Source organism: Neofelis nebulosa, chromosome 1 (assembly GCF_028018385.1).
Source record: "Neofelis nebulosa isolate mNeoNeb1 chromosome 1, mNeoNeb1.pri, whole genome shotgun sequence".
In the NCBI taxonomy this organism is placed as follows: domain Eukaryota; kingdom Metazoa; phylum Chordata; class Mammalia; order Carnivora; family Felidae; genus Neofelis; species Neofelis nebulosa.
In genome coordinates, this window is record NC_080782.1 from 90,112,328 (window position 1) to 90,125,603 (window position 13,276).

A 13,276-nucleotide genomic window follows, 5' to 3' on the forward strand; every position below is an offset into this window, starting at 1 on the left:
TTGAACTCATGGAATTGTGAGGTCATGACCTGAGCTGAAACCAAGAGTGGGGTGCTTAACAGACTGAGCCACCCTGGCACCCCAAGATAAATAATATTTTAATGCAATATCTTAAGAAATAAAATTAGCAAATTACAGTCACGGGCCCACAACCTGTTTTTGTAATTAATACGAAGGCTCTGAGTTCCAAACTGATTTAAACAGTGGCCTTTATCTCCCAGGAGTCTGAGGAAGAAGGATCTGACTCTGAGTGAAATCAGAATGGAAGATTATCAGCTGAGGCTGGGCCACTCTGTTTTGGGGGCAAGGGGAGAATATTGCATCTGGTCCTACCTAGCAGGAGTCTCCTACATTCTTAGGGTAGAAATTAGCCTGGGGGTGACCACATGTCTTGGTTTACTGTCTAGGTTTTAGCAGTGAAAAGGCTGCATTCCCCCAAATTCCTCAGTCCTGGGTGAAACATAATGCTTGGTCACTAGAATAGAGGGGATGGAGTTGTACCACTGAAGAATGAGGATGCATGAATAGTGTACTTGGGGATGACTCTTAGAATTTGACATCGGTGGAAGAAGAGTATTTTAGTCTAAATTTGACTGTTGAAATTAGAGTCACGATAACCTGGGTCGGGGGGGGGGTCACAAGATGATGTAATTTGTGTGTCTCATGCTATACCAGCCTATACCACTGAATGGCGAATCACAGTTTTGGTGGTTTCTTTGGCAGATATCCTCACCTGCTGTGTTTGGACCTCCAGCTCACTTCAGAACCTGTTCTACTTATTACTGGAGTCCATAGGAGGTATTGCACCTATGATACTGAGCAAGTCCTCTTGGACTTTATTGTTTGACATGGACATTGGTGATCATTATGATTGAGGGTTTGGGATTTCTGAAGCAGCCATGATCAACACTTCCTGCAGGGATGGCCTCCTGCTCTATTGTCAGTTCACTGAACGAAGATTTGCTTCCCAAGGCTCTCTTCTTTTCCATGAATTCCCTGTACCATTCCCCCAACACTCCCAAGTTAGATCTGAATGGAAGTCTAATGACTTCCTAATCAGAGGTAAAGTTATTGAAAACCTGGAGAAGTATCATTTCAGGGGCTTTTGAGAAGCTCTGAACTAATTCTATGTTATTTTTCTTAAACTAGACCCTTGCGTCCATGCTATGGACTCCGTTGTACTCTGTCCAAATTCATATATTGAAGGTTTAACCTCAAATGTGACTATATTTTTATAGACAGGGCCTTTAGGAGATAACTAAGGTTAAACAAATCCATAATGCTGGGATCCTAGCTCAATAGAATTGGTGGTCTAATAAGAAGAGGAAGAGAGAAAATTAACTCCTCTCTCTCTCCGCCACGGCTTTTCTCCCTCTATCTCTCTCAACACGCAAACATCAAGGAGAGGCCACATGAGGATACAGTGATAAGGCAGCCATCTGTAAGTCAGGATGAGAGCTCTCACCAGAACCCAACCATGCTGGCACCCTGATCTTAGACTTCCAGCTTCCAACATAGTGAGAAAATAAATTTTTGTCAGTGAAGCCATCCAGTCTATGGTATTTTGTTATGGCAGTCTGAGCAGACTAAGAAAATCCATTTGTCCATAAACCTGCATTGGACCATTAGGAATGAAAATTGGAACCTTCTTCCATGCATCTATCAACCTCAAATTATGGCAATAACTTATGGCCTGGAGAGGCGATTATCAACACAGAGATGTAAATACATACCAGTCTGGAGAACTGACAGCAACTTAGCTTCTAGGAAGCTTTTGTTGTGAGCACTGAAAGTGACCACTGAAAGACAATGAAGGCCATGAGGTGGGAAGGAGAAAGAGCTCCATCTGTTTGAGCTAAGGGAAACATATCTTGAACAGGGGGAAAGCATAGTAAAGTCGTTAAAAGCATAGCTCTGGACTCAATACATAGATCCACTCACTTGTATCTAAGTGTAAAAATGAACACAACTTACTTTGCCTCAGTTCTTCATCTATAATATGGAGAAAACAGTATTACTACCTATATCATAGAGTTGTAAGAAAACAAATTTAAGAAAATGTGCAAAGCATTTAGAACAATGACTGTTGCTCTATTCAGTAAATGCTCAACAAACATTACCCATTTCACTTATAATAAGTTTCTATTGTTCCTCAAATGAAGGACATTCTTATTCATCCAGTTGTACAAACTCTTGACTAACTCTTGCATCTGGCAACCATATCCAATGCATTACTCTGTCTTGCCAATTTCGTTTTCTAAATATTCAATTAATTGACTTCTTTCCATCTCCACTATAGGGGGCAGGTTTTCTCTGGGAAATAAAGTAGTTTTCCTAGCCTCCTAGGGAGGAAAGAGTGGCTAAAAAGTTCTGCAACAGACTTAGATCTGCACCATTTACTGCAGTAGCCTCCTAATTCATCTACCTTTGCCCCTCCCTCCCAACCGTAGGCTCTCCACACTTCAGGACCAGTGGTTTTTTTCAAAAGGCAAATCTAATCATATTACTCTTTTCTCTCCACACTGCTTCTCCAGCTTAAACTCCTTCACTGACTTCTCTGCATTTAAGATGAAAATCAAGCCTGACCTTTACCATCCACTCCTTTCCCCTTCAACTATTCTCTGCACAGCTCCCCTCCTATCCCAGCTATTTTGATTTTCTTTCATTCCCAGATGTGATCATTTCCCTCTGACAACAGGATCATTGCAAATAGTTTTCTGTCTGTCCTTAATACACCCCCTGACCTTGTGCCCCCTCCCTTACCTGGTTAACTCCAGGTGATACATCGTAACTCAGCTCAAGCATTCCTTCCTTAGGGATACCCATCTTAACTGCAGCTCTTCCCCTTTTCCAAATTTAGGTAAGATTTCTTTGTTATTTGCTCAATTGCGTTTCCCAGATTGTAAAGTACAGGAAAGACCACATCTACACTTGTTCACCATTATACCCACAGTGCCTAGCAGAGTGCTTGGTTCATATGTGATACTCATTAATATCTTAATTAATATCTGTTGAATGAAATGAAGGAATGACCAGTGGGGTAGGGTTCCATCTATTTTGCTGTTTGCTGTCTTTACTCTTACTCTGACACATGCTTTTTTTATTCTTTCAGGACAATGCGGCCTGGGAAAAATGGGTTATGAGTGTTATCATTTTTCCTGTCACATTAAATTATCCATATTCATTGAAATATTCAAACCTACCTATCATTATTTAACAAACTTTACTTGAAGGCCTGAATGCAAGGAAATGTGTCCAAACAGCTTTTTAGGGCATAAACACAGTTATACTTTCTCTACATTGAGTCTTGGACCCAGAGTCCTTAATTTAAAACTCAGCTTCACTTTCAGGATTCTTGGAGCTACAAACATCCCAATCATCTAAAAAGTTGCAACACCAATCTTGAAGAATTCAGAAAATAATGTTTGCAACTAAACATAGCTTTGATTGGTATGTACCCCCTTCTTTCCCTGTAGCTCTGAGAAAAAGGAAAGGTGTTATTTACTGAGAAGCACTTAGAAAAACATTTATTAAAGGGAAAATATATGATTTTACCCTATATTATGATACAAATAAAGCTTGTTTGCACATGTAGATATAGAGCCTTAAGGAATTATTTTGATCAGATTGTCTTAGCTGGTCATTGTAAAACTGAGTTTCAGAACTATAGGACCTTTATTTCAAAGTCCATGTTTCTGGTATGCCATATTGTTTCTGCCTTTAGGCTTGACAAGATCATGTCTACTGCCACTTGGCCAGGAGGTAGTCGATACCCTATAAGACAGTGGCTTAGGTACTATACAAGCTCTAGATTCCTTCCTTCTTTTGCTCCTCCTTTCCTTTCTCCTTCCCTCTCTTCATTTCTTCTCTTTTCTACAGGAATTATTTGAGTTGGTTAAGGTGCGTTTTCTCTCTCTTGCCCATCATTTAGCTGTTCATTTTTTTCATATATGATTTTTAAATGTTATCCAGAGTTACATGACATTAAGACATACTTGGTAATTACGTGGATTTAATTCTTCATGCTTTTTAAAAAATTCCACTAGTATTCTAATTCTTTAATATTGAAATAGTTTTCTACCTCCTCCCACCCTCAAACTCTGAATAAAAGTTGCATGTGTGGGCACTTCAATCTTCTACACATGAACCCTTCCATCTATTGATTTATTTAATTCTACTCCTAGAGTAAGATACGAATGTATTACAATTCAGGTAAGTAATGATTTCATTGTTCCCTTCTCATACAATTTACTGAGGATTGGCACATCTTAGAGGAAATTGCAAAGACCAGAATTGGATTGAAGTGCAGCTATTACACTTCTATGTACAGACAACTTCCCAATAACAGTCTAAAATAGTTTTCCCACAGTGTCTTGTGAACTCACCTGCAATTTTTCTCATTGCTCTGGGGTGTAATTGAGCTGAATTAGGAGACTTACACTCAACAGACTGCCTCTTAAAACAGCTTAGTTAAAATTACTTTTAAGATACAGAAAATGGCCTGAATCTTCGTATATACATATATGACATCGATTTTCTAAACTCTATAATTTTTATTCCACATTGATCAGCTTCACATATCTTCTGGGATTCATTTGATATTGAATTGGTTGGTTTTCCCAAGCATTGAAAATTACATATAAAATCTTAAATCTGAATTGAAATATATTCTTATCTTACTTATTATTATCTTTACATTATTACCAGCCATGGTAATATACTGAGATATAATTCAGTTTGTTTATGACTGTGCCAATAGCTCTATCTATATGTATAAATGGATATACCTAAATTCAGTTTGTTTTAAACAATCCAATTTGCTAAACTGCAAAAATGGAATGAATTATTCTCATGTTTATGGATATGTAGGCAGTGGGGGGTGGGGAAAAATAGTAATCTTACTGGTCATTATGGATTGTATGACAGATAAAGTGAAATTTTACTGATTTTACAAATATTAACTGAGAACCTCACGGGCCCCAGTTATTATAGGAGGCTCTGGGGTTACAGAGATGAAAAAAAAAATAATGTTTATTTATTTATTTTTGAGAGACACAGAGAGAGGCAGAGAGAGAGGGAGACAGAAAATCCCAAGCAGGCTCTGCACTGTCAGTGCAGAGCCCAATGTGGGGCTCAAACTCATGAACCATGAGATCATGATGTGAGCCGAAATTGAGTGGGACACTTAACTGACTGACCCACTCAGGTACCCCACAGAGATGGAAATTCTTTTTAGAAGCTGCATTTTTAAATCTTATTTTCTTTTAGAGAGAGAGAACACACATGAGTTGGGGAGAGGGGGAGAGAGAGAGAGAGAGAGAGAGAGATAGAGAGAGAGAGAGAACCTTAAGTAGGCTCCACGTGGAGCCAGCTGTGGGGTGTGATTGCATGCCCCTGGAATTAGGACCTGAGCTGAATTCAAGAGTGAGATGCTCAACCAACTGAGCCACCCAGGCGCCCCCCTGAGCACTCATTTCTTAAGAAGATAACCATGCAAATGAAGAGAACCAAGTATGATGGCTGTTTTAGTAAGCTTTTGTACAAAATAACTGGGAAATAAAAAAGAGATTACCTAATCCTATCTAATTTGGGGCTTTTAAGTTTTCCTACATTTTCACTTCTATAAAAAACACTTCAGTAACAAAATTTGGGGGAAAAAAAACCAACCAAAAACCCTCCTCTCCATTTTAGCTTAGAATAAATTCCTAAAAAAATGGAATTACTAAAGTTAAAGTCATGAAAACTTTCAAGGTCCTTGATCGATACTGCAAATTGCTTTCTTGACAGAATGCTTAATTTAGACATTCACCAGCAATTTCAAAGAGTGCCCATTTCACTATTCTACCACTAGGGTAGTAGTCTGTTCTTTTTAAAATTAACCTCTCCATTCCCTTCAGCAGAGATAACCAATGACACACATTTCTTTGTATTCCTTTCCAGGATTGCACTATCTGTATTTATGATAGTTTTGTGATACATGGAAATGTATTTAATTTTATAAAGACAAATTCATTATACAGTCAACTATGCTAATATTTCTCATGATTTTTTTTTTGCTGATGTTTTCAAGATACCCCACTTTTTATTTTCCTCTATTCTTTATTATTGATTGACTGGTTAATATGGTCATTGTGGTCAAAGAAGAACTATATTAATCTTGAAAACTGGCAGAAGGAAACTCTCTAGTGTTTGTGTTTACCCGTTTCATTTAACTCTTTTCAAGGGAACCTGAGGGATGGCCCAGACACAGCATAAGCCTTGGGATTTCTAAACAAAGGGGAAATAGTAAACTTGACCTCCTCTGAGGAAAACACATCAGAAAATATGTCTGTCTACTGCTTAGAGGTTTGGAAAATGATGATGATTCTATTCACTGCCATTAAAGAAGATAGAATTTCCAGCAAAGGGAGTGTGTGTATATGGGTGGTAGAACAGGAGAAGTGGGTAAATCAAAATAAAGCAAACTAGTTGTAGAGACGAAATAAGAATATACAGAAATACAATACATTTCAGGGCTCTTTCTTTGAACTGAACCAATTAACGGCCCCTACTTACCAAAGAATGCAAGCTCTCTCAAATGTCCTCTTTATACTAGATTCTTCAGCGACATGATCTTCTATTATACACAGAAGTGCATCCATAGAAACCTGTCACAGTGAAGGAGGGTTGTTTTCTCTTTGTTCATTCTTCTTACAACATCCTTTTAAGTTATTTTGACATCTAGCTACTTAAAAGTAGAATCCTAAACAAAATAATTTAATGCCAGATCTATAGGATGTCAGAATTTGGGTAAAACGAATAAAAAATTTATTACCCAAATGTGCTATAAAACAGCACAATGATGTATTACAGAAGGTGTTAGAAAATAATTACAGCTGTTCAAAAAAAAATCTTGCCCTAAAGATCAGATAGTCTGAATTTTTAAAAATAATCCTGGTGGAACCAGTTTATGTTTTATTAAAATTTCTGAGAAAAAAAAATCTAAACCCTTCCTAGTGCAAACCTGGCAAAATACTAAATAGCTTTATCTGCTAAATATAAATTTAATTCAGTGAAACAAACCCTGAGCCGAGGAAGAAATTTTGATGGAGGAAAGCCTACTTTCTCTTATGTCTTAGAGGTAAATATAAGATCCCTGCCTGGGATAAGCAGTAAGAGACTACAACACCACACTGTTCTTTGTGATGAAAGAAAAGCAGTGAACACCTTTTCACCTCCATTTCTTTGACTTCAACTTGGGAAAGACGGAGTTGATTTTTAAATTACGTGATCTGTGACTTGGGTTTACCCTGTTCTCCTCTTCTTTGTAATGAAATAGAATGAGGACTCATTAGGTGTTCTCTCTTGTTAACAGTAATTTTCTTTGGGCAGCTGGACGAAGGACATAAAGGGAAAGAAAAGGCTTTCCCTGCGGAATAACAATTTAGAGGGACTTTGATGGGGAACGAGGATAAAACCTGGAGAGAAACTACAATCTCCAGGGAGCAGCTGTGAGAACAAGTTCAGGGTATGTGGGAGAGGGCCTCTTGCTTTTCAAAACTGATGATAGCCATAAAAGAGGGAAGAGGCTGAAGGAAAAGGGTAAATGGCGGGATACCAAATGTGTTCTACCAGTAACATGTAACACAAGGTAGTCAATTATTCATGGAAATAATTATAGGCATCAGAACAAAAATTGAAGTCATGGCTTTTAAAATGTATGGAAAGTTTTTTTGAAAGTTTTGGTAAGAGTCACGAGTTTTAAGTAAGATATTTTTAGGTATTTTAGTAAGGTATTTTTGAAGATGTTATTTTCTAACTTCCTTTCCTGGTACTCTCCCAAGACTCACCCCTCTCCACACACAAGGGCCTGGTTGCTCTGTCAAACAGGACAAGAAAGTTCCACCTTGGGTCTTTGGCACTAAGTATTCCCTTTCATGGAAAGTTCTTTTCTAGATATTCTCCTGAGTAATTCCCTCGCCCTTCAAGTCTTTATTCAAAAGTCGCTTCCTCATGGAGACCTACCCAATTAGATGGTGTACCCAGCCTCTCCTTCCACCTAGATTGCAACCCCTTCCTCAAAACTCTCTCTATTTCCTTTCCTTTCTCTGTCCATTTTTTCCCCATAGAATTTACCATCTTCTAACATGCTTGTGAATATTACTTTTTTTCAATATTTATTATTCATTGTCTTCTGCCTCCTCCACCCCCACCTCCTACCTCCAGATAGAATGCTAAGCTCCAAGAGGGCAAGGATCTTTGTTTCTTTTAATGGATGTGTCCAAAACACCTAGTATAGTGCCTGACATGTGAAAGGTATAAAGGCATTTAATTAGTATTTGTTAAATGAATAAACAAAAACTTATGTAATCCACATGAACTGTGAAGTGCATATAACCTAAGGAAGATAATAGAGCTTCTCGGCCTTTTGCCTAAGATCAAGTGTAGGAAGACAACAGAGAAATGTTCACATACATCTGCTTTTTGCTGTTGTTGGGAGATACAGAAACAGGAAGCCAAATAGACACTAAGGAGCTTGTTTTGTTTCCTGGGAGAAGAACCACCCAGAAACTGGTCCTTTTTACTATCCAGTTTACAGTATTTCCTGAGATTAATAATATCTTGCATTTGAGGGGCGCCTGGGTGGCGCAGTCGGTTGGGCGTCCGACTTCAGCCAGGTCATGATCTCGCGGTCCATGAGTTTGAGCCCCGCGTCAGGCTCTGGGCTGATGGCTCAGAGCCTGGAGCCTGTTTCCGATTCTGTGTCTCCCTCTCTCTCTGCCCCTCCCCCGTTCATGCTCTGTCTCTCTCTGTCCCAAAAATAAATAAATGTTGAAAAAAAAATTAAAAAAAAAATAATATCTTGCATTTGAGTGATGACTCTAAATTTTTCTTAAAGGTCTGTGTTATATGTTAGCTCACTTTAATCCCTATTTTGCAATAAAACTAAAGCTCAGAGAGGCAAAAACTTGCTCAATGTGTTACATTCAGCAAATGTGACTTCACATTTGGGTATCGAAGCTAATTCCACAAGCTGTCTTCACAGAGAGAAGACAAAGGATTACTCCACTGAGAGGATGAAAGACAAAAGACTGGCGTGTGTGTGTGTGTGTGTGTGTGTGTGAGAGAGAGAGAGAGAGACAGAGACAGAGAGAGAGAGAGAGAGAGAGAGACACATGGTGTGATGTCTGTCGGTAGAGTAAGAGGACAAGAACAGAGACAAATTGTCAGAATTAAAGAACATCGCCGTTGACAATGACCTACATTTGTTGTTCAGTATTCAAAACATGTTTTAAAAGGTTAAAATGATATCTAAAATATATTTCACAGTGCTCATTTATGCCTTGAACGCCATAAAATTTAGACTTTGTGAGGGGATTTATTATTCTTTTCATTGTTTCTTATCATGTAACTATAACTCATTTAGAAAATTAAGGTCAATACTGAAATTTTGTCATTGTTTTTCAATAGTTGTTAGCTCTCCAGCTATGAATTCTCCGTATTAGACAGCAATTTTTGCTTTTTGTTATGAGTATTTATCAGATACTTTATTTCTGGGATACACAGCTGTTAACTGCAAAACTATTCTTTTAAGTGTCAACGTTCAATCATTTAGCCCTTTTATTTCTATTTTTTCCCCTAGCAGCTGTTCTATTGATTGTCTAGAAATGGTCCCTTCTATGTTTAAAATTAAAACAGGAAGAGCAAAATAAAAACTTTATATGTAAAAAAAAGGATGGTAAAATCATAGGAACCCAAGTGTTGTGCTCCAAGAAACTGAAATGTATTTGCCCTATAAACATGCTCCCCCCACACACATTTGGAATGCACATATACACACTTAATTAAAGTTGGCCTTATTGAAATAATTCAGGAAAAGTATCAAATACATTAAGTGAACACTAGGTGTTTATTACTCTGCTAAATAATGAAACATAGTTTCAGGAAGTGGATAAGCTGTTATTACCCTCATTTTACAGTTGAAACTCAAGCTCAGGGAAGTTGAATAACCTAGTCAAGGTTTCACAGCCAGGAAACTGCAGGGATGAGATTGGAACTGAGTTTTGTCTTGATTTCAAAAAGCTGTGTTCTCTTCTCCTTTTATCTCCTTTTCTCCTGAACTATATCAGACATACAAAAACTGTACAGAGAAAAATGAAACCCTAGGTACCCATCTGCCAACTCAAGAAATAGAAATTATATATATAGTTGGACCCCTAATTATATTTGCCAATCTTGTGCTGCCTCTTTTACTTCTGAATCCTGAATTGGTATTTTTCATTTCCATTTATGCCTTTACATGTTTACTACATATATATGTGTCGCTAAACAATATTTAGTGTTATTTGACACTAATGTTAATTTTTACTAATATATAGACATATTTATATATGTATTTATGCATATATACCCATGCACATACACATGTGAATACATGTGTATATATGTCTATATACTGATATGTGTGCAACTATATGCATATCTGTATATATATGATGAGATATACATGTATATGCATATGCTTCACATATATGCTTAATGATGTTACAGGAAAAGTCCATCTGAATAATTGGAACAAGAATTGGTGTGAATTTTGTCAAAAATCTTTTGATATCAATGAAGATGATCATATGATACTTCTCTAATTTTATAATGTAATGGATTTTTATTTATTGCTTTTCTATTATTCAAGTATCTTTGATTTTGTGGACTATATCTTGGTGATGATGTATCATTTTTGAATCCACTTTTGGATTTTAATTGCTTAACTTTAGTAATTTATTGTTAATTCAATTTATTTAAACTCAAAAATATTCACCCATTTCTCCCACTTCCTAGCCTCCATCTCTGACAACCACCAATCTGTTTTCTGTATCTCTGAGCTTGTTTTGTTTGCTTGTTTGTTTAAGTTTCCACGAGTAAGAGGATCACATGGTGTTTGTCTCTCTGATTTATTTCACTTAGCATAATGCCTATTAGGTCCACCCATATTGTTACAAATAGCAAGTTTTCACTCTTTTCATAACTGAATATTATTGTGTTTAAATAAAGAACCACATGTTCTTTATTCATCCATCGATGGACACAGGTTGTTTCCATGTCTTAGCTATTGTAAAGAACTCTGCAGTGAACACAGAGGTGTCATATGCCAATACGATACTGTTTGGATCTTTTCTTCCCCCTCACTACCTTTTTATCAGATATTTATCCAAAATTAGCTGTCAAAAATGATTGGGCATTTATGGAATAAACAAATTTAAGTTTATGCAGCAGGTTTCTTTTCTTCTGTAGTGTGTGGGTTTCTTTTCTGCAGGCTTTTTCTCAGCTGCTGGTTTCTTGGTAGCTGCAACTTTTTTTCCCCCAGAGGCTTCCTCTGCTTCTTCCTTTCCCTTCCCTTTCCCTTTCGCCTTCCCTTCCCTTTCCGTCCTTTCCTTTCTTCCCTGTCACAGGCTCCCTTCTCATCTGATTTGGCTTCTAATGCTGCAGCTGCCTCATCCATCTGGAGTCTGTGATTCTTGCTCTGGTAAAGAACGGTGTTCTGGCTTGCAGTCTTCACATATGGGGTTAGCTTCAACACAATTCTCAGCTTTTTCAGCGGATTCTTCTTTAGGACTGTGATGAATCCTCTTGTGTGGTGCTCGGAGGTCTCTTTGGATTTCTGGGCTTTACAAGATTCTGGTAACGTCTGTACTGAGCAACTTGTGCATGAGAAGGCTGTAGTTGATCTTGAGGCAGGCAGCTTTATGTCAAGTGCCATGCAGATTATGTAACCTATGGGAAGCACTTTCAGTCCAAATGCAGTAATGTCCCACATGCTCACCAGGAACAAGTTCAAAAATGTTCGGTTTGCTTGCACTAAGTAATTCCAGGGATGTTTCTGAAGGTGTTGATAATATGGTGTCCCTCATTATAGATGAGGCAGGGTCCTCTGTGATGGATACAACAACAGCTTCTCATTTTGCCCCTGCCAGCTCTCATTTGCTGAGAGGCACAGAACTTTTTGCTATCACTCCAGGCCTTAAGTTTCTTAAGAAGCAAAACAACCTGCTTGGTCTTATCGTAGCCTTCAACTGTACCTTCAACCACCAAAAATGGTCCAGGAGTTCCCTCAGTAGGATGACATGAAGACATGACCAGAGCTGGGAAGGCCGAGGCAGCGGGGGAAGAGCAGATGGCATATCACTTGTGTGTTGTGTTCACCATGCAGTGACAATGGCACCAGGTTTTGGTTTGTGCAAACATGCAGCACCCACCACGTTACCAAAAGTACCTTGGCCAGAACTGTGAATCCCACTGTGGCGGGCAACGTGAACCCCACGCCTCAGCACCGGTTGGATGGCCTGCTAATTCACTGACCGCATAGTGCTGTCCGTTGTTTTTGCACAAGATGGTGTGAGCAAAGTTCACAATATCTGGTCAAATGGGAGTCCTGAACATGCCAGGCAAAGTGGCATTTTTGCCAGATGACTCCCCTTTTTCAGAGTACGTTGATATCAGTGGGCATGCACACACCATGGCAGGAAGAGAAGGTGGTCATGCTCCTCTCAACCTTAGTAGCTCCTACAGGAAAAGTTGTTTTGATTTTTTTTTTAATTTTTCAAATGGGTTTTCTTGTTTTCTTTGGATAAATACCCAGAAGTGAAATTGCTGGATCATATGGTAGTTCTATTTTGAATTTTTTGAGAAACCTCCATACTGTTTTCCCTAGTGGCTGCCCCAATTTACCTTCTCAGCAACAGTGCATTAAGGCTTCCCTTTTCTCTATGTCTTCACCAACACTTACTATTTCTGGTCTTGTGGATAATAGCCATTCGAACAGGTGTGTGGTGATTGTGGTTTTGATTTGCATTTCTCTGATGATTAAAGATATAGACCATCTTTTCATGTACCTGTTGACCATTCTGTATGACTTCTTTAGAAGAATGTCTACTCAGTTCTTCTCATTTTTAGCTGGATTTTTTTTTTTTTTTTTTGCTATTTAGTTGTATGTGTTCTTTATATATTTTGGATCTGACCTCTTATCAGATATATGGTTTGCAAATATTTTCTCCCATTCATTAGGTTGCATTTTCATTTGGTTGATGGTTTCCTTTGCTGTACAGAAGTTTATAGTTTGATGTAGTCTCACGTGTTTATTTTTGCTTCTGATTCAAAAAATCATCCCAAGACCTATGTCAAATTGCTTACTGCCTGTGTTTTCTCCAAGGAGTTTTATGGTTTTAGGTCTTACATTCAAGGTTTTAACCCATTTTGAGATCACTTTTGCGTATGTTGTAAGATTGTGGCCCAATTTCAG

General features: G+C 38.1%; 1 pseudogene; it reads right to left on the reverse strand.

Moving 5' to 3' along the window:
* Positions 1–11,135: 11,135 nt before the first annotated feature.
* On the reverse strand, positions 11,136–12,495 carry LOC131510511 (large ribosomal subunit protein uL4-like; annotated as a pseudogene).
* Positions 12,496–13,276: the final 781 nt, after the last annotated feature.